The following is a 23,119-nucleotide window of genomic DNA, read 5'->3' on the forward strand; positions in this document are numbered from 1 at the left end:
CTGGCTGAAAGTTTTCTCACCTATGTCTGTAATTTGAATTGAGTAAAGTCTTGCTGCAAAAGTTTTCCTTCATTTGCCAGGCTTTTCTTTAAGAGGTTATCAAGTCTGCATTCTTATGAAAGGGAAAAAAATGGTTAATGAACATTACAACACATTGCTGTTTCAGATGCAGCCTTTATATGAGTCTTATATTTTATTTGACCATTTGGTTTTTAGTCACCAAATCTTACCAAAATAAACAAATTCCAAATGTGTTCCTATACTCCTTGAGAAACAAAGACACCAAAATTATGGTTATCACTATAAACCTGAATTTTAAAAATAACAGAAAGTCAATAACTAGAAAACTCTCAAAAGTGGTTCACTAAGAAACATGAAAATTAGAGTTTGGGATGACTGATTCTCAGCAGTAGGTAGAATTGCAAGAGAAATCTGTCAGTAATGGTTTTCAACACTATATCAAAGAAGAATTGGACTGTAGAATAAAATCAATGTCTAGGTTCTTATACATTCAACTAGAGATCACAGTGGTAGGATACTGAGTAGTCAATAACCTTCAGCTGGAGTTTCCTCATTTCAACTCCACATATAAACACTAAAACAAATTCATACTTGCACCAATTTTTCTCCTGATTAAAGAAGCAATTCTATAGTTCAAATCCTCCTGAAGAAATTCACAGGTATATAAATGTACAGAAGTTAAAAATTGATGAGACATAAAACAACACACTGACCTGGAATGAACCCATTTTTATATGCTGGCTCTGATGCCTCAGTTTATTACATCAGGGTTGTTCAACAACAAAACACTGTTGAACATCAAATTATAAGTTTTCCCTTTCATTATGATTACTCACTCTCCTGAGCATAGTCTTTTTATTTTATTTTATTTTTTGCCATACAACATCGTGTGAGGTCTTAGTTCTCTGACCAACGATGGAATCCATGAACCCTGCAGTGGAACTAATGACTGGAACGTCCAGGGAAGTCACCCTGAAACTCGTCTCAACCAGGACTAAGCTCCATGTAAGTATTCCATGCACTGTTGAACATATAGTAACAATTTCTATTAACTGAGATCCTTTAATCTCATGCTTCATCCTATTTCCAAAAGCCTACTTTTATTAATTTCTCATAAGTTTCTTTTATGTTTGACTGCTCTTACCCAGGATATTTCACTTCCCATGTAAATGCCAGACCTACACCCAAATCTAAGATGGCAGTGAGCACACCACTCTAAATACAACAGATTAAAAGGGTCAAGTGGTATCATTCGGAAAAGCAAACTTTTTAAAAATCTGCTTTTAGGCACATTGGATATTCAGGTTCAGTTCAGTTCAGTCACTCAGTCATGTCCAGCTCTTTGCGACCCCATGAATCACAGCAGGCCAGGCCTCCCTGTCCATCACCAACTCCCAGAGTTCATTCAAACTCATGTCCATCGAGTCGGTGATGCCATCCAGCCATCTCATCCTCTGTCATCCCCTTCTCTTCCTGCTCCCAATCCCTACCAGCATCAGGGTCTTTTCCAATGAGTCAACTCTTCACATGAGGTGGCCAAAGAGTATTGGAGTTTCAGCTTCAGCATCAGTCCTTCCAATGAACACCCAGAACTGATCTTCTTTAGGATGGACTGGTTGGATCTCCTCGCAGTCCAAGGTACTTTCAAGAGTCTTCTCCAACACCACAGTTCAAAACCATCAATTCTTCAGTGCTCAGCTTTCTTCACAGTCCAGCTCTCACATTCATACATGACCACTGGAAAAGGATATTCAGGTTACTATTTCATAACTCTGTGATATTTTTCTATTCTAGTCTGGCCAGGCCATATGTCTTCCATTCTGTCTCTTAGTTGTTCAGTCCTGTCTGACTCTTTGTGACACATGGACTGTAGCCACCAGGTTCCTGTCTTCCTTAACTACAATAATACTTATCATTTTCAGTAAGTATCTTCTGCTGCTGCTGCTGCTAAGTCGCTTCAGTCATGTCTGACTCTGTGCAACCCCATAGACGGTAGCCATCAGGCTCCCCTGTCCCTGGGATTTACCCACATTCTTTCTCTAAGTAACTCTACATCACAATTTTGAAATTAAAGATTAATCTAGATATCTTTGAGGCCATGCTATTTTCAAAAGTTCACCAAGAATACACATTCTAGAGTTTCCCAACACTAATCTACACTTTCACAATACTGCCTATGTCATTTATCTTAACAATGAATACATGAAGAGCACACACATTTTAAAGTAAAATACTATCATTTAAATCAGGATGCACTTTAAATTGATGGCACATTCAGTTCTGAGCAATCTCTAAAACAATGATTTGTCTTTTAACTGATACCATTTCACATCCTAGAAAATATATTGCATACAGCTTTGAACTCCTAAATCTGGAACAGAACCCTCATTCTGTGATTATTTTTGCACCCCTCTGTGATATAAAATAAACTACAAGTCCTTAAAATACAGTCCTTAAAAAACAGAAACTAACCTCGGTTTCATTGGCTCAGATTCAATGCAAATATACATGATATTTCATAAGTGAAAGAAATTTGACTGATGCATCAATAAATATGAAATACCACCCTCAAATCCAACTCTATATTCAATCCAATGTAATGATACATTACCAGTTATACACAATATTCCAGAAGAGGCAGAAATCAAGTAGGAAATAATGTTTTGTGTTGCAGTGCGGGCAGCTGCAATGGCGCAGAAGCGTGAGTGGCTGCAATGGCGCACAAGCACGTCTGAGAGGAGCTATCACACGTCCGAGGTCAGGGGCAGAAGCTGGGAGGACCCCATGCCCAAGGGGTGATGACCAAGAGGAGCTACCCCACGTCCAAGGTCAGGGGCAGTGTCCAGGAGGAGCTACCCCATGTCTGAGGTCAGGGGGGGCAACCAGGAGGAGCTACCCCACGTCCGAGGTCAGGGGCAGCGGCTGAGAGTGCCAGGCTGCGACAGTGCAGGAGCAGCCGAGAGGAGCTACCCCATGTCCGAGGTCAGGAGCGGCAGCTGGGAGGAGCTACCCCATGCCCAAGGAGCGATGGCTGCATGGGTGCAGGAGGGCCTAGAGCAGCTACTACACGTTCAAGGTCAGGAAGGGCAGTGGTGAGACGATATCCCTCATCCAAGGTAAGGAACAGCAGCTGCGGGTTGCTGGAGCAGCCATGAAGAGATACTCCACGTCCAAGGTAAGAGAAACCCAAGTAAGACAGTAGGTGTTGCAAGAGGGCATCAGAGCACAGACACACTGAAACCATAATCACAAAATCTAGTCAATCTAATCACACTAGTACCACAGCCATGTCTAATTCAATGAAACTAAGCCATGCCCTGTGGGGCCACCCAAGATGGGTGGGTCAGGATGGAGAGGTCAGACAGAATGTGGTCCACTGGAGAAGGGAATGGCAAACCAGTTCAATATTCTTGCCTTGAGAACCCCATATGAAAAGGCAAAATGATAGGATACTGAAAGAGGAACTCCCCAGGTCAGTAGTTGCCCAATCAGTGGAGAAATAACTCCAGAAAGAATGAAGGGATGGAATCAAAGCAAAAACAATACCAAGTTGTGGATGTGACTGGTGATAGAAGCAAGCTCCAATGCTGTAAAGAGCAATATTGCATAGGAACCTGGAATGTTAGGTCCATGAATCAAGGCAAATTGGAAGTGGTCAAACAGGAGATGGCAGGAGTGAAAGTTGACATTCTAGGAATCAGCAAACTAAAATGGACTGGAATGGGTGAATTTAACTCAGATGACCATTATACCTACTATTATGACCAACCTAGATAGCATACTGAAAAGCAGAGACATTACTTTGCCAACAAAGATCCGTCTAGTCAAGGCTATGGATTTTCCAGTGGTCATGTATGGATGTGAGAGTTGGACTGTGAAGAAGACTGAGCACCGAAGAATTGATGCTTTTAAACTGTGGTGTTGGAGAAGACTCTTGAGAGTCCCTTGGACTGCAAGGAGATCCAACCAGTCCATTCTGAAGGAGATCAACCCTGGGATTTTTTTGGAGGGAATGATGTTGAAGCTGAAACCAGTACGTTAGCCACTTCATGCGAAGGGTTGACTCATTGGAAAAAACTCTGATGCTGGGAGGGATTGGGGGCAGGAGGAGAAGGGGACAACCAAGGATTAGATGGCTGGGTGGCATCACGGACCCGATGGACATGAGTTTGAGTGAACTCCGGGAGTTGGTGATGGACAGGGAGGCCTGGCATGCTGCAATTCATGCTTTTGCAGAGTCGGACACGACTGAGCGACTGAACTGAACTGAACTGAACTGCGGGCAGGAATCCCTTAGAAGAAATGCAGTAGCCATCATGGTTAACAAAAGAGTCTGAAATGCAGTACTTGGATTCAATCTCAAAAACGACAGAATGATCTCTGTTCATTTCCAAGACAAACCATTCAATATCATCATAATCCAAGTCTATGCCCCAACCAGTAATGCTGAAGAAGCTGAAGTTGAATGGTTCTATGAAGACCTACAGACCTTGTAGAACTAACACCCAAAAAAGACGTCCTTTTCATTATAGGGGACTGGAATGCAAAAGTAGGAAGTCAAGAAACACCTGGAGTAACAGGCAAATTTGGCCTTGGAATACAGAATAAAGCAGGGCAAAGGCTAATGGAGTTTTTCGAAGAGAACGCACTGGTCATAGCAAACACCCTCTTCCAACAATGCAAGAGAAGACTCTACACATGGACATCACCAGATGGTCAACACCAAAATCAGATTAACTATATTCTTTGCAGGCAAAGATGGAGCTCTATAGAGTCAGCAAAAACAAGACCGGGAGCTGACTGTGGCTCAGATCACGAGTTCCTTATTGCTAAATTCAGACTGAAATTGAAGAAAGTAGGGAAAACTGCTAGACCATTCAGGTATGACCTAAGTGAGAAATAGATTTAAGGGACTAGATCTGATAGAGTGCCTGATGAACTATGGAATGAGGTTTGTGACATTGTACAGGAGACAGGGATCAAGACCATCCCCATGGAAAAGAAATGCAGAAAAGCAAAATGGCTGTCTGGGGAGACCTTACAAATAGCTGTGAAAAGAGGAGAAGTGAAAAGCAAAGGAGATAAGGAAAGATACAAGTATCTGAATGCAGACTTCCAAAGAATAGCAAGGAGAGATAAGAAAGCCTTCTTCAGCGATCAATGCAAAGAAATAGAGGAAAACAACAGAATGGGAAAGACTAGAGATCTCTTCAAAAAAATGAGAGATACCAAGGGAACATTTCATGCAAACATGGGCTCGATAAAGGCAGAAATGGTATGGAACTAACAGAAGCAAAAGATATTAAGAAGAGGTGGCAAGAATACACAGAAGAACTGTACAATTAAGATCTTCAAGACCAAGATAATCACAATGGTGTGATCACTCATCTAGAGCGAGACATCCTGGAATGAGAAGTCAAGTGGGCCTTAGAAAGCGTCACTACAAACAAAGCTAGTGGAGGTGATGGAATTCCAGTAGAGCTATTTCAAATCCTGAAAGATGATGCTGTGAAAGTGCTGCACTCAATATGCCAGCAAATTTGGAAAACTCAGCAATGGCCATAGGACTGGAAAATGTCAGTTTTCATTTCAATCCCAAAGAAAGGCAATGCCAAAGAATGCTCAAACTACCATGCAATTGTACTCATCTCACATGCTAGTAAAGTAATGCTCAAAATTGTCCAAGCCAGGCTTCAGCAATACATGACTGTGAACTTCCTGATGTTCAAGCTTGTTTTAGAAATGGCAGAGGAACTGGAGACCAAATTGCCAACATCCACTGGATCGTAGAAAAAGCAAGAGAGTTCCAGAAAAACACCTGTTTCTGCTTTATTGACTATGCCAAAGCCTTGACTGTGTGGATCACAATAAACTGTGGAGAATTCTGAAAGAGATGGGAATATCAGACCACCTGACCTGCCTCTTGAGAAACCTACATGCAGGTCAGGAAGCAACAGTTAGAAATGGACATGGAACAACAGACTAGTTCCAAATAGGAAAAGGAGTACATCAAGGCTGTATATTGTCACCCTGCTTATTTAACTTATATGCAGAGTACATCATGAAAAATGCTGGGCTGGAAGAAGCACAAGCTGGAATCGAGATTGCCAGGAGAAATATCAATAACCTCAGATATGCAGATGACACCACCCTTATGGCAGAAAGTGAAGAGGAACTAAAAAGCCTCTTGATGAAAGTGAAAGAGGAGAGTGAAAAAGTTGGCTTAAAGCTCAACATTCAGAAAATGAAGATCATGGCATCTGGTCCCATCACTTCATGGGAAATAGATGGGGAAACAGTAGAAACAGTGTCAGGATTTATTTGGGGGGGCTCCAAAATCACTGCAGATGGTGACTGCAGCCATGAAATTAAAAGACGCTTACTCCTTGGAAGAAAAGTTATGAGCAACCTAGATAGCATATTCAAAAGCAGAGAGACATTACTTTGCCAACAAAGGTCCATCTAGTCAAGGCTATGGTTTTTCCAGTGGTCATGTGTGGATGCGAGAGTTGGACTGCGAAGAAAGCTGAGTACTGAAGAATTGATGCTTTTGAACTCTGGTTTTGGAGAAGACTCTTGAGAGTCCCTTGGACTGCAAGGAGACCCAACCAGTCCATTCTAAAGGAGATCAGTCCTGGGATTTCTTTGGAAGGAAAGATGCTAAAGCTGAAACTCCAGTACTTTGGCCACCTCATATGAAGAGCTGACTCATTTGAAAAAGACTCTGATGCTGGTAGGTATTGGGGGCAAGTGGAAAAGGGGACGACAGAGGATGAGATGGCTGGATGTCATCAATGACTCGATGGATGTGAGTTTGCGTGAACTCCGGGAGCTGGTGATGGACAGGGAGGCCTGGCATACTGCGATTCATGGGGTCGCAAAGAGTTGGACACAACTGAGCGAGTGATCTGAACTGATAATACATTATAATTTGCACAGAAACATTTGTATATTTTGTATATATGTGTTACTTTTAAAATTCAGGTATATAGTGATAACCGTAGTAATTTTGGTGTCACCAAAACTTCCACTGTCCATAAAATTTTCCAGACATGAATAATGGAGTGGGTTTCCATTTCTGATCCCAGGGGATCTTCCCAAGCCAGTGATCAAACCCACATCTCTTGAGTCTCTTGCTTTGGTAGGTGGACTATTTACCACTGGGCCTTCTGGGAAGCCTGCACTAGGTTTACTGTTTCTAAACTTCAAGATTTAAGTCCCCACAAAGAACACTGTTTCACAATGGTCACCTCTAACTGAATCATTTTCAATCTTATCTCCCCAGGAGTTGTACTGACACCTCAGCTCACCTGCATGAGTCTTGTTTATAGACTCCACCTTTAATAAAAATGGATCTTTTCCTTGCTTCAACTCGACAATTACATCTGGTTTTGTAAAACAATAACCTATAAATGGGAAATAATTTAGGATTTAGTTCAGCTCCAAGTGCTTTAACGTACATGAATGAAGGAAGGAACTGTTACAGGAGTGCAGCATATTGACGGTGCTCATTTGACCTTTCCTTTGGAGGGAAGCTAAATATCATTTTTTTCTGGATCAAAAAAGAAACTGATCTCATTAAACTCCTGTATCATAATCAGTCTACATATACACAGGTTTAAATAAGGCTCTGCAAACAAACTTCCATATCATGGCCTTGATAGTGTAAGAGGAAAGGCATACACCCTGCAACTGGAAACTGGTCAAAAAATAAAGAAAATAAAAAGACACAGAAAGGAATCAGTTAACAGAAAACATGAGGCAGAAGAATGAACATGTGAGCTGAATGAAAGACAGATTGGTAGAAATCACTGCCGCAGAATAAAGAATGAAAAGAAACAAGGACAGGTAAAATAATTTTAAAAATTGGGAGGGAAGGTTCACAATTTGCAATATCAATTACTCTGTTTACATCAAACCCTCCTGTTTCTCATTTATATTATTGTCTCTACTCACAAAATACTTCTGTATTCTCAATACTACCTCACTTCTGATTGCTGAATATGGGTGTTTCAATTCAGTTCTGACAGTGTCTGCAGATCCCACTGTCCAGGGGTTGAGTCCCACAAAATCACCTCCTCAAACTTTAGATGTCAATTACAAGTCTAGATTGCGACCTGTGACTCAGATCAACTGACTATAAATCAGAGGTCCCATATTCTCACCCTCTGATTTAATTTGCTAGAATTGCTCACAGAACTCCAAAGAACAGTTTCTTACCTTTAATAGATGGCCAGTTTTATTACAAAGCACACATCTCAGTAACAGTCAGATAAAAAAGCTGCATAGGGCAGACCTTCCAGGCCATCTAAGAGCCTCACCCTACCACCACCTCCAAATGTTCGGCAACAACGAAGTTCTCTGTACCCAGAGTTCAGAAATATTTATGGATACCTCAACATGTAGGAATAATTGTTATTAGTAATTAAGTCAATCTAAAGCCTCCCCGCCCCGTCCCTGCCTGGAAGTCAAGACTGTGGGACTAGAAGTCACAACCCTTAATCATTTGATTGGTATTCTTGGAACAAGCCTACATCTTCAGGTTTTCAAAGTCACCTCTTTAACGTGAACTCAAGTGTGGTTGAAAGGGGTTTGTTATGAATAACAAAAAGGGTTTGTTATAAATATTGTTTTGAATATTCTGTTATGGAAAACAAAATAATATCAATCTCTCTTTTACCATTTAAGAAATTGCAATCATTTCAGAACTCTGTACCAGAAACACAGATGAAGACTAAGGACTTATTATAAATCACAATATCATACATTACGACTTCTTATTATTCATCACAATATCATATTCTACTTTTTTTAAACCTTCAGTTTTCCAACTATCTTTTTTTTTTAATTAACCATTTATTTTTGGTGTGCTGGGTTGTCATTGCTGTGCTCAGGGTTTCTCTAGTTACAGTACATGGGCTTCTCATTGCAGTAGCTTCTCTTGTTACAGACAGCACATAATCAAGTACAAGGGCTTCAGTACTTGTGGCTCTTAGGCTCTAGAGTGTGGGCTTGGTAGCTGTGTCACAAGGGATCTGTTGCTCAGAGGCAAGTGGAATCTTCCCACTGCAGGAACAGAACTCATGTCCCATTCATTGGCAGGCAGATTCTTATCCTCTGTACTACCAGGAAAGTCCTACCATACTATACTATTAAGGTAGTACTGATGTAAGAATAGACATGAAAATAGAGACCAAAAATGAGTAATGAATCTAAACACAGAGGAAAAAAAATTGTAAAATATGAAGAAAAAAACATAGCAGTGGGAATTCCTGGGGCAGGTGGCAGGGAGGGGTTGGTGGTCCAGTGGTTAACAATTCGCATGCCAATCCAGTCAATCCTGCCAATATCCCCATCTGGGAATATTCCACATGCCTCGGGCAACATAGCCCCAGTACCACAATTACTGAGTCTGCACATAAAAACTACTGAAGCCTGCATGCCTATGAGCAGGTATTCTGCAACAAGAGAAACCACCGCAATAAGAAGCCTGCACACTACAACTAGAGTAGCCTCTGCTCACTGCAACTAGAGAAAGCCCACGCGCAGCAAGAAAAACCGAGCGCAGCCAAAATTACATTTTAAAAAATGATTAATTTTTTGATTCTGAGTTAGGTAACATTTCTTAGATTTGACAAAAACAAGTAAAACAGAAAACAGTTCAGCTGGATGGTATCAAAATAACAAACTTTTGTGCTTCAAAGAGCTCCATGTAGAGAGTGAAAAGACAACTCACAGAATGGGAGAAAATATTTACAAAATACGTAATTGATAAAGAAACTTGTACCTAGAAATTTTATTAAAAAACTTATAAGTCAACAGTAAAAGGACAAATGACCCAATCTATAACTGGAGAATTGATAGAACAGATATTTTTCCAAGGAACATATATGAACAGGCAATAAGCAATTAGCACATAAAAGATGCTCAAAGTCAGTGAGATACAACTCATAACTATAATGAAACTCATTTATACTCATTAGGAGGGCTTTAAAAATAAAAGACAGAAAATAATAATCTTTAAGGTATATGTGGGAAAATGGGAACTCTCATTCATTGTCAGTGGGCTGCTAAAAACTTGCCACTGCTTTGGAATAGTGTTTTGGCACTTAAACAGTGTTACTATATCTCCCAGTGATTTCACTCAAAATATATACAAAGTAGAATGAAAAACTGAACACAAAAATGTTTCTACAACTGCTCATAGAAGCATTATTCACAGCTGTCAAAGTGGAAACAACCAAAGCTCATCGAGTGGTAAACAAAATATGATATAACCATACAATCAAAGATTACTTAACCAGAAATTGAAGTGGATGATAGATACATATTATAACTCTGGTAAACTATAAAAAGATCATGCTTAGTGGAAGAAGCCGCAAAAGGCTATATATTTTGTGATTCTATTGATGTGGAACCTCTAGAATAGTCAAATCTCTTAGAGACACAAAGTAAGTAGTTCCTAGGGGCTGAGGAGCAGAAACGGAGAGTGACTACCAATGGGTACAGAGTTCCTCTTGGGGGTGATGAAAATATAATAAAAAAACAGTAGTGGTGATAGTCCCATATGTCTGTGAACATATTAAAAAGTATGTTTTTTTTTAATTGTATAAACTGAATTGTATAAACTAAAAGGATCAATTTTGGGTACATGAATTATACTGCAGTCAAGTTGTTATTTAAAAAAAAAATGTTCTGACAAAGAAAACTCCAGGTCCAGATTGCCTCCTTAGTGAATTCTAGTATGAACATTTAAGGAAAAAATCATACTAATTTTATGGCACTAAGAATAGGAAGAAAAGAAATAGGTAACAATGAGCAACTATTTAAGTCCTATGACTAATATCATACTTGGATGTCAATAATAAATTATTTCACATTAAATCCTAGTCAAAAAAACCCAAGTTAAAAGAAATGAAGATTAGAAAAATATAAAAATATCTTTATTTACAAATGATATTATCTAATATATAAAATAGTTTAAGGAGTCTTCAAAACAGCTAGTAGGAGTAACAAGTGAAATATCAAATAGAAACAACAAAAGTGAACATAAATTATGTATCTCTACAAATCCAAAAAACAATTGAAACTTGAAGTTTGAAAAGTATCATTGTAGTATCAAAAAATTTAAGGGCACAGATCACAACAAAGATTGAAGATATGTAAGTGAAAACTACAACACATTCCAAAGGAACATTAAAAGCTAAGGAAAAGGAAAGACATTGTTCACAGATCAGAAAATTCAGTATTAGATGCAAAATTTCCCCCAAATCTTCTACATATTCAATACAATCCTCACAAAATACTACTAGAGTTTCCAAAAAATATTTTTTTTTTAATTTATAGGGAAAGAAACTAACAATCTAAGAAAAAACTAAGGACTTATTCTTTCTGATGTGAAAACATACTGCAGAGCTAGATTAATTTAAAAAGTGCATGATTCATATTCACATAGGTATTTAGATCAATAAACCAGAATGATATTCAGAGATAAGCCTATGCATATATACACAATTTATTTAAAAAGGCGCCAAGGCAACTAAATAGGGAAAGGATAATCAGTCCATTAAGTAGATTTTTGGCTGCAAAGAGAAAGACCAGTAATATTTCACACCATGTACAGAGATTAACTGGAAAAAGTCAAAGACTTAAATGTAAAACCTAAACCAAGGACATTTACAGGAGAAAAATACAGGACAAAATCTGAATGACCTTGGCTTAGCCAATTTATTAGAGGGATGGGGGAATGGAATGGAAACTGAAGCAAATGATACACTGAACCTCATTACAACATGAAAATATTTTGCCCAATTGTTTAGCAAACAAAATGGTCAACCATAGATTAAAAGAAAAAAATTTCCAAAAGGTGTATCTTATAAAAGTCATCAAGATTATATAAAGAAGTATATTTTGAATTACTAGATGAAAAACTCAAACAAAACAAATGGTAAAAATCTGAACATACCTTTTTAAAAGCTATGTGAATGGCCAACCAGCATATGAAAGTTGTTCATCATCATCAAAGAGAAATGAAGCCAAGTATATACAACAGACACCCAATAAAAGGATCAAATTCATCAGGTTTACAACACAAAATGAGGGTGTACACATGGAGCAAGAACTACTATATGTTGCTAATGCCCCATAAATGACACATGTACTTTAAACAACTCTGGCAATTGCTTTTTTTTTTTTTTTCCTTCATCAGAAGAGGTGGCAAGAATACACGGAAGAACTGTACAAAAAAGATCTTCATGACCCAGATAATCATGATGATGTGATCACTCATCTAGAGCCAGACATCTTGGAATGTGAAGTCAAGTGGGCCTTAGAAAGCATCACTATGAACAAAGCTAGTGGAGGTGATGGAATTCCAGTGGAGCTGTTTCAAATCCTGAAAGATGATGCTGTCAAAGTGCTGCACTCAATATGCCAGCAAATTTGGAAAACTCAGCAGTGGCCACAGGACTGGAAAAGGTCAGTTTTCATTTCAATTCCAAAGAAAGGCAATGCAAAAGAATGCTCAAACTACCACACAATTGCACTCATCTCACATGCTAGTAAAGTAACGCTCAAAATTCTCCAAGCCAGGCTTTAGCAATACATGAACCGGGAACTCCTGATGTTCAAGCTGGTTTTAGAAATGGCAGAGGAACCAGAGATCAAATTGCCAACATCCGCTGGATGATGGAACAAGCAAGAGAGTTCCAGAAAAACATCTATTTCTGCTTTGTTGACTATGCCAAAGCCTTTGACTGTGTGGATCAAAAGAAACTGGAAAATTCTGAAAGAGATGGGAATACCAGACCACCTAACCTGCCTCTTGAGAAATCTGTATGCAGGTCAGGAAGCCACAGTTAGAAGTGGACATGGAACAACAGACTGGTTCCAAATAGGAAAAGGAGTATGGCAAGGCTGTATATTGTCACCCTGCTTATCTAACATATGCAGAGTACATCATGAGAAACACTGGACTGGAAGAAACACAAGCTGGAATCAAGATTGCCAGGAGAAATATCAAGAACCTCAGATATGCAGATGACACCACCCTTTTGGCAGAAAGTGAAGAGGAGCTAAAAAGCCTCTTGAACATGAAAGAGGAGAGTGAAAAAGTTGGCTTAAAGCTCAACATTCAGAAAACGAAGATCATGGCATCTGGTCCCATCACTTCATGGGAAATAAATGGGGAAACAGTAGAAACAGTGTCAGACTTTATTTTTGGGGGCTCCAAAATCACTGCAGATGGTGAGTGCAGCCATGAAATTAAAAGACGCTTACTCCTTGGAAGAAAAGTTATGAGCAACCTAGATAGTATATTCAAAAGCAGAGACATTACTTTGCCGACTAAGGTCCATCTAGTCAAGGCTATGGTTTTTCCTGTGGTCATGTATGGATGTGAGAGTTTGACTGTGAAGAAGGCTGAGCACCGAAGAATTGATGCCTTTGAACTGTGGTGTTGGAGAAGACTCTTGAGAGTCCCTTGGACTGCAAGGAGATCCAACCAGTCCATTCTAAAGGAGATCAGCCCTGGGATTTCTTTGGAAGGAATGATGCTAAATCTGAAACTCCAGTACTCCGGCCACCTCATGCGAAGGGTTGACTCATTGGAAAAGACTCTGATGCTGGGAGGGATTGGGGGCAGGAGGAGAAGGGAACGACAGAGGATGAGATGGCTGGATGGCATCCCGGACTCGATGGACGTGAGTCTGAATGAACTCTGGGAGATGGTGATGGACAGGGAGGCCTGGTGTGCTGCAATTCATGGGGTCGCAAAGAGTCGGACACGACTGAGCAAGTGAACTGAACTGAACTATACAGGCAGATCTTAAAAGATACTGCAGGTGTGGTTCCTGCAATAAAGTGAATATCACAGTTGAACCACAAACTGTTTGCCTTCCTAACACATAAGAAAGTTGTGTTTAAACACAGGGAAGCCTAATTATGTACAACAGCATTATGTCTAAAAAAATTATATATTCCTTAATTACAAAACACCTCATTGTTAAAATATTATTAACCATCCTCGGAGCATTTTGTGCCTGATAACTTTGTTGCTGGAGGATCCTGTGTCAATGTTGACATCTGCTGAGTATTAACGGTGATGGCTACTAAAGGATGGAATGGTTATGGCAATTTCTTTAAAGACAACAATGAAGCTTGTCACACCAATTAACTCCTTTCAGGATCCCCCCTAAAATGCAACATAAATTGACGGCATTTTTCAATAACCCTAAAATCTCTTTCAAAATTATTGAATCCTCTCAAACCCTGCCAAATCAACCTATGTACTGTCATCCAAGCTTTGTTGTTGATTTATGAAGCTCAGGCAAAGAAGATTCAGCACAATTCTTAAGGTCCCTAGAATTTTCAGAATGGCAAATGAGCACGGCCTTCAGCTTAAAGTCACCAGCTGCACTAGCCCCTAACAAGAGAGTCAGCATGTGCTTTGAAGCTAAGCATGGACATCTGTCTACCCATTATCTACCTATGAAAGTCCTGCATGGTATCTTCTTCCAATAGAAAAGTATTTCACCTACTCTGAAACTCTTGTGAAGTGTGGCCATCGGCATTAATCATCTAAGCTATAGTAGATCTTCTGGATAATAACTTCCTACAGCTTTTTTGTCAGCCCTTGCTGTTCCCCCTGACACATTCATCTTATAGAGATGGCTTCCTTCCTTAACCCTCATGAATCAACCTACAGTAGATTCAAATTCTTCTTTTGTAGGTTTCTTGCCTCTCTCAGCCTTCATAGAATTAAAGACACTTAGGACCTTGCCAAGGACTTAACTGAATGTTGGGGTGGTTTGACCTTCTTTTCAGAACACTAAAATATTCTCCATATCAGCAATCAAGTTGTTTCACTTTCTTATCATTCATGTGTTCACTGGAGTTGGCACTTTAATTTTTCCCTCAAAATTTGGCATTCATAAGTTGGCTAACTGGTGTAATAGGCCTAGCTTTTTCAGTATTATCTCGCCTTTCAGCATAACTTCCTTACTAATAATTTCTAACTTAAAGTATCATGTAACTCTTCCTTTCACTTGAACAGCTATAAGCCATTGTATGGTTATTAATTAGCCCAGTTTAAATATTACTGTGTCTCAGGGAATAGGAGGCCTACCTGAAGAGCAAGAGACTGGGGAATGGCCAGACACGGGAAATCTGAACACACACAATATTTAGTAACTAAGTTCACCATCTCATATGAGTGCAACTCATGGTGCCCCAAAACAATTACAATATAACACCAACGATCACAGATCACCATACCAAATATAACAATGAAAGAGTTTGAAATGTTATGAGAATTTCCAAAATGTGACACAGAGACACAGAGTAAGCAAATACTGTTCAAATACCGATATGTGGTCCGACCCAGGGGATTGACACAAACTTTCCATCTGTAAAAAACATTTTCAGCTGGGAAGCCTAATAAAGTAAAACCAAGCATTCCTACAGGTATAATTATTTCATGAGACCCAGGAAACCACCCGAGGGTCTTTTCACAAGGGAATAAAAATATGGCCTCACACGATGTGGATGCAAATATTCATAGCACATTTAATGATGATTAGCATCAAACTAAAAAGGATCTCAACATCTATAATTAAAAATATACTACTCTTCAATAAAAGGAATAAATACAGATAAAACAACATCAACAGTCACCAAAGAATTATACAAGGAGAAAGAAGTCATACAGACAGTACATAAAGTGTGATTCCATTTATATGTATTTCCAAAAAAGGGAAAAGTAGGGAATGTCCCTGGTGGTCAAGTGGCTAAGACAACACATTCTCAATGCAGGGTGCCCAGGCTTCATCCCTGGTCAGGGAACTAGATACCACATGCAGCAACTAAAGATCCAGTGTGCCACAATTAAGAATTGGCACAATCTTTTAGAAAAAAAAAAAAAGTGGAGGTGGGGAGAAAGTATTGAAACAAAAAGAGGATCAGTGATTATCTGAAAATAGGTGTCAAGAGAGGACAGAGAACAGCCAATGAAAACTTTCACGTGGCAGAAATAATCTGTATTGTGATTTTGGTGGCATAGCTGTACATATTTTCCAGAATTCATTCTATTATACACAGAAAAGTGTTAAATTTTCTTTTCTGTCAATTACTCCTCAATACAGGTAATTTACTTTAAAAAAAAGCAGGAACAGAAGATCAACTGCACCCGAGTCAGAGTCCTATAATAAGGTAGGTTCACCCTATAGTTCTCCAGCATCACATCTCTGTACAGGGTCCTCTGAGCAAGATTCACATGCTGCCACTCCTTCCAGGTAAACTCTACACTCACATCCTTGAATGACACTGATGTCTGTGAAGGCACATTTCTCATCAATCTGAAGAATTCAAATTTACATGATGTGGAAAATACCTTTGGAACTAATTTATATCAGTTTATGGTTAAGAATATAAGACAAAAACTGAAAATTTTTTCATATTATCAAAAATAAAAAATATCCAACAGTACACTCTTTATATGCAATGTCCTAGTGAAGCAGGCACGCTTTTGGTTCAACCTCCAAAATCCACACAAATATTATTTTCCTTTCGAAAAAAAGGTTAAAAGAAACATATTTTATTCAAAGAGTTCTTTTTCCAAATTATATCCATGACCACAATGCAAGCTTGGGTGAGAGTTTCCACATCAATATTTATGAAGTATCATTCTCAGACTCAAGTTTAACAGCTGGCCAAAGCATCCCAGGCTCTTTCCGTTTAAGCTAAAGTGGAATCAAGTAAAATCAGCTGGGGCTTCCCTGATGGCTCAGTGGTAAAGATTCTGCCTGCCAATGCAGGATACTTGAGCTCAATCCCTGAGTCAGAAGATCCCATGAAGAAGGAAATGACAACCCACTCCAGTGTTCTTGCCTAGAGAATCCCACGGACAGAGGAGCCTGGTAGGCTAAAGCTGATAGGGTATCAAAGAGTCGAACATGACTCAGCAACTAAACAACAACCCATCATCAAATCTTGGAAGAACTGAAAGGGCCTAACTCATCTGTTTCTGCAACTGTTTCACTAGAATCCATTCTGAGAGCTGTATTTTAAATTATAAGTCAAGCCATGCCCTTTCTTACCTCAAAATTCTCTAAAAAACTAGTAAACAGAGATAAATATTGAATTCATAAATTAGGAGATTCAATATGGTGGAGCTATCACTTCTCCACAAAGAGATCCACAGATTCAGTGAAATCACAGGTCTTTTTTTTTTTTTTTAAGAATCACAAGCTAATTCTAATATTTATGTAGAAAGGCAAAAAAGCCTAGAATATGAAAAGCATTTTGAAAAAGAACAAAGTTGGAGGACTAATATTACTTGATTTCAAGACATACCATACAGCCACTAATCAAGACAGTGTGTAATATTTAAAAAATGAAACACATAAATCAAAAGGAAAATCTAAAAACAATATATGCAAGCACACATGCACACACACACATTTCTTTAACTGTCCAGGCAATTCCAGGAAGAAAGTACAAAAATCATGCTAGACTAAAAAACTCTATTAGAAAACAATAATAATATAACGTTGATTCATACTTTGTACCACAAATAAATAATCTGAAATGATCACAGACCTCAATGAGTCTGATTTCTGCTTAGATTTTAGACTCAGAGTGTAAGAGAAATTAAAATGGAGGAAGTCCTGTTCAGGCTTCAGAAGCAGGAGAGCAGGCCTCAGACCTGCTTCTGACCTGCCTGGACACTGCCTGGATTCCATGCGAGCCTGTAAGCACAGCAAGTCAGGCAGCACTCTCTATAAGAAAGGGAGTGGGTCTTAGAATCTCTTAAGCCCTCTGGAGTCTAAGAAGTCTTATGATTCACAAGGTGAAACAAATAGCATTGTAAAAGCTAAACCAGAGCTGAATTTTTATGTGCAAACTGATGATGACATCAGGTTTTGGTCTGGGATTATAAGCAGGAGCCCCCAAACTGCAATTTGAAGTCTCAACCATAGCGTGGCTGTACCGACCAGGACCCTTTCCCAACTGGGACTGCAGATTGCTATTAACAAGGGACAGCCCAACACTTTCAAGTCTGGATGTTGGTTGCCCCACTTTGGTGATGTACACCCCGTTACTTTTGTTAAGTCAAACAGTCTTCTATTAAAAAAAAATTGAAATTGTTTATTTGTGAGTAACAAGTGGTTTAACAATCCTTCATTTTGAAATTTATTTGTGAGTAACGAGTGGTTTATTTTGTTAACAAATTCTTCAAACCTAAAATGAAAATAAAACTTTCAGCAAAACACAGAAGAACATATCATTTATCTGAAAAAGAAACTGACAGCTGGCATACAAAAATTGTTGTTGCTGATTAGTTGCCAAGTTGCAAAACCATGGACTACAGCACACCAGACTTCCCTGTCCCTCACTATCTATCTCCCGGAGTTTGCCCAAGTACATGGAGGAAACAGCAAAAGTGTTGAGTCTATGTTCCCTCAATTCAGTATTTAGAATATGCTACCAATACAAATGTCCAACCTATCTTCAGACCCTGAAATTCTAGATTTCTGACAGGGCCAATGGGCCACACATTTGGTTGCATTCTGATCAGCATTCCCTCTATTAAATAAATGTAAATAATATATGAAAACAAAAATTATAGACATAACAAGAGACATAAGAGAATACTATCAATAACATTATGAAAATATATTTAAAAACAGACAAAAATGTACAATTTTCTGTGAAAATGTAATAATTAAAAAACAAATACCTATGATTTTTTAAATAAAGTAATTCAATAATTTACATGGTTTTAGTTGCTAAGTCACATCTGACTCTGACAACCCCATGGACTATAACCCTCCAGGCTCCTCTGTCCATGGGATTTCCCAGGCAAGAATACTGGAGTGGATTGCCATTTCCTTCTACAAGGAATCTTCCCAACCCAGGGATCAAACCTGGGTCTCCTGCATTGCAGGCAGATTCTTTATCAACTGGGACACCAGGGGAGATCTACTTACAAAGTCCAATTTTAGAGGTAAGTTTAAGGAAATATGTGACAGGGAATTTTCTCCTATGAATTAAAGAGAGAAAAGGGTGAGGGGCAAGAGAGAGGGGAGAGGTGGGGAGAACAGAAAAGAGCAAACAGAAAAGTGCTCCAGTAAGACTAATAATCACTGAGATACCACAGGGGGAGACCTGGTTCAATTCCTGGGGTGGGAAGATCCCCTAGAGAAGGGATAGGCTGTCTACTCCAGATGTGCACAATTCCTAGCCATCTGATTTTCTCTTATAGGCCTCTTCCTTCCATCACAGCCTATAATGGGGGCAGGTGAAGGAAACTATCATGTCCTTCAGCCTTTGCAGTAAGGTAGAGAAGAAAACAAAATTATAGGTTAATCTAGCCCATCAATACAAGAATAAAAATTCAAACCTGCATGCTCAGTCACATCCAAATCTTTGTGATCCCATGGACTACAGCCTGCCAGGCTCCTCTGTCCATGGAATTTTCCAGACAAAAATATTGGGGTGGGTTGCCATTTCCTACTCCAGAGGATCTTCTCCACCCAGGGATTGAACCCATATCTCCTTTTCTTCTGCATTGGCAGGTGGATTCTTTACCACTGAGTCACCTGGGAATCCCCAAAATCCACTTATGCTACCTCTAATAACTGCAGATTAAAGAAAACCAGCTATACTTTTACTTCAATAGATACAATAAGGTATTCAATATAATTCAGGATATGTTCATGATTCAAGCAAAAGTTTAGCAAACTGATAATAAAAAGGAAATAACTTACATTCATAAAAGATGGGTAACACAAACGGAGAGCAATCTGAAATCAAGTTCAATGCACACCACAAATTCGGGGATGAATAAAGAGCTCACCTCAGATACGTTCATTTTCAGTGGGTCTTGGGAGAGTAGAGGACAGTGACAATTCAGCTGCAGGGGCAGAAAGAAGACAGGGTCCAGACACCTGGCCTGCCACACAGTTCCTGCATTCACCTCCCAATCATGTCGGCAGGCCAGCTGAGGGGTAGCCTCCGTACAGCATCCCCTCAGCCCTTGAAAAGGGAAGGACCTAGTAGAAGCACCACCTGTCCATTTTTCCGTTTAAAATTATTACAGGGCTTAAACCTACCACTTCTGACTTAGTGAAAATGTTGTCTATTGATTTAAATAGATTTAAATAGGACTTCCCCGGTTGCTCAGTGGTAAAGAATCCACCTGGCAATGCAGGAGACATGGGTTCAATCCCTGATGGGGGAAGAGTCCACAGGCTGCAGAGCAGCTAAGCCACTGGGCCACAGCTATTGAGCCTGTGCTGTGGAGCCCCACAGCCAGAATAACTGAAGCCAGTGGCCCCTAGAGCCAGTGCTCTGCAACAGGAGAAGCCACCACAGTGAGAAGCCTGGCCCTGAAACCAGAGCAGCCCGTGCTCTTCACAACTAGAGACAAGCCCGAACAGCACCTAAGACCCAGCACAGCCAAAAATAAACATCAATAAATAAATAGATTCAATTTCTGTCTGTTGATTTTTATTTTGTCTATTGATTTAAATAATACAAACAGAAACCTAACAACAACTGACTGAAGAACATCAAAGGATAATACTATTTCATTAAAATTCACAGTAGAATACACAACTGTATTCTTTATGTTCTTCAGTTTTCCTAGCAAAATTGTTTACCCACTGAGGTAAGGAATTTACAGGAAGCCAAGTAAAAAAGATGGCAAACTTTAAGGTAATTTAAAAAAAAAAAAAAAAAAGACTGAAGTGGGCTGCAGTTTCTCAAAAGGGACTCTTAGTAAGTGTCTTCTGATGACAGAAAAGTAGGAATGACCGTTCAACTCCTGGCTCTGGCATAAGCTGGGTGAGCCTAGAGAAATCAACAGTCCTCTCAAATTCAGGACCACCTCACTAAGAGACTCAGCTTTGCTTCTTGTTTTCTGTGTTTAATGCAAGTCACACCGTTATCACGAGATAACTAGGAGACTTAAATAAACCACCCAGTGAAAAGAACAGTGTCTTTTAAATACAACAGCTGTTACCATTTCTTCAGCCGTTAGTACCTAGCACTTTGCTAACTCCTCTACTAATGACGCCGCCTCGAATCCTGGGATCAATCTCATGAAGCAGACGTTACCCATAGCCTTCTTTGCAGACGAGTGACCTGATTCTGCTCCACATTAGTTCTCCCGCCCACAGTACATGTGGCGCAGCTGGAACTGACAAGGTCTCCCTGGTTCCGGAGCAGGGCTGCCCAGCACACCTGCTCACGCTCGGCCAGCGTGACGACCGCTGTCCACCCAGTGTTCCCCATCAGATGCAGGCGAGGCCGGGTATTCGCACCCAACACGGACCAAGCCCCTGCTCCTAACGGATCTCAGCTCCACCTGCGCTGGAGCCTACCTGAGCCGAAATGGGAACACCGCACCCACCTTCCCAATGCTAAGGTCCAAGCCAGACCGGGGCACTGCGGGGTCCCGCCTGGGCATTAGGGCGGCCCAGGACTTCCCGCTTCCGCCTCCGCCACAATAAGGCCGCTCTCACCAAAGCTCGAGGCCACTCGAGATCCCGTTGTGTTGCCTAGCTCTCGCACCTGCCGGTAACCGAGAAACTCCACGAACTTCTCACCGGACCTGCAAAGGCGGATGAGAAGAAGAGAGACCAAGGCTGCACATGCGCAGAGGGAGCCCGCGGAGACAGGAGCGCTATGGGGCGGAGAAAGACTACACTTCCCATCCTCCGCGCTCCCTGTGACTCTGAACGGAGCCATCAGGTTCCTGATGCAGAGTAGGAATACGGGATAAACGTGTGTCCCAGAGTCCTGGTTCTCAGAGGCCCCAGATGGGATGTGTCTCCACACTGCTGGTCTTAGGCCATCTCTATACCTGGCTTAGGTGAAGCTTCAAGGACAAAACTGGAAAAGTTCATGGATGAAACCATTCTCCAAATTGCTAAATCCTAGAAGTCTGGAGAAAATATTCTCCTAATGGAATACAATTTTCTATCTCTCCATTAATCAACCTGCTTGCCATCATGTAGACTTCCTTTGTAAAGGACAAATAGCGTGTTTTTTAAAAAGTGAGGTTACTAGTTTAGTCACAATTGAACAGACTTCTTTTTCATTTCTTGTAATTCTGTAACCAGTTAGGACTACACAGGGCCCTGCTAGATACAAAAGGCTTTCCCTGTCCCTTGAGTTTTTAGCAGGAAAAAGGCATCAGTCTCCAAAGCCTTTCCTGAATTCCAAAGGGCAGATTCCAACAATTACTGGCAAGGGATGCAAGGCAGAAGAAATGTGAAGCAGTCAAAAAACAATAGTGAATTACTTTGCTGTACACTGGAAACTAACACATTACAAAGCAACTATACTTCAATAAAAATGAAAAAAAAAAGATTAAAAAGAATAGTGCAGCTAAAAAGTAGAGACCTGGTTCCTCCTTAAGAGATATACATAATAGCTTATCTTTCAATTCTTATGAAGGAACTAAGGCAGCAACCCAGGTGGAGGACGGCAACTTCAGGTGCAGAAGGTGAGCCCCGAACACCACACTGTTAGCTCACCACCAACCAAAGCAACACGCACTGTGCCTTTTGCCTGACCTTTGCCTATAAAAACTCTTCCCCCCACCGCCCAAATAATACTGAAGATTAAGTCTTTAGCCACCAGTTCTCATCCTTTAGCCTTAGCAGTAAAACTGCTCCAAATCCCAGCGTTTTGGTTTTTTGGCTTCAGTATTCAGCAGGCACAGTAATTTGTATTTGGCAGGGATTTTCTACAAAAAATTTCTTGAACTCCAAATTCTAAATCTAAATATCACTCTTTTGTTATTGCTGTTGTTCAGTAGCTAAGTTGTACCTGACGCTTTGCGACCCCATGGACTGCAGCACACCACACTTCTCTGTCCTCCACTATTTCCCAGAGTTTGCTCAAATTCATGTCCATTGAGTTGGTAATGCCATCCAACCGTCTCACCCTCTGTTGGTCCTTCTCCTCTTGCCTTCAGTCTTGCCCAGCATCAGGGTCTTTTCCACTGAGTCAGTTCTTCACATTAGGTGGCCAAAGTATTGGAGCTTCAGCTTCAGCATCAGTCCTTCCAATGAATATTCAGGGTTGATTT

At 40.1% G+C, this 23,119-nt stretch overlaps 1 long non-coding RNA gene across 1 annotated transcript; it reads right to left on the bottom strand.

Moving 5' to 3' along the window:
* Nucleotides 1-219: 219 nt before the first annotated feature.
* LOC120862945 lies at nt 220-21,706 on the bottom strand. The gene is made up of 3 exons (XR_005720888.1): nt 21,546-21,706; nt 19,877-19,933; nt 220-1,758 (listed from the first exon to the last, which is right to left on the bottom strand). It is a non-coding gene; the product is annotated as an uncharacterized LOC120862945 (long non-coding RNA).
* Nucleotides 21,707-23,119: the final 1,413 nt, after the last annotated feature.

The sequence above is a fragment of the Oryx dammah genome, unplaced genomic scaffold (assembly GCF_014754425.2).
Source record: "Oryx dammah isolate SB20612 unplaced genomic scaffold, SCBI_Odam_1.1 HiC_scaffold_1, whole genome shotgun sequence".
Lineage (NCBI taxonomy): Eukaryota > Metazoa > Chordata > Mammalia > Artiodactyla > Bovidae > Oryx > Oryx dammah.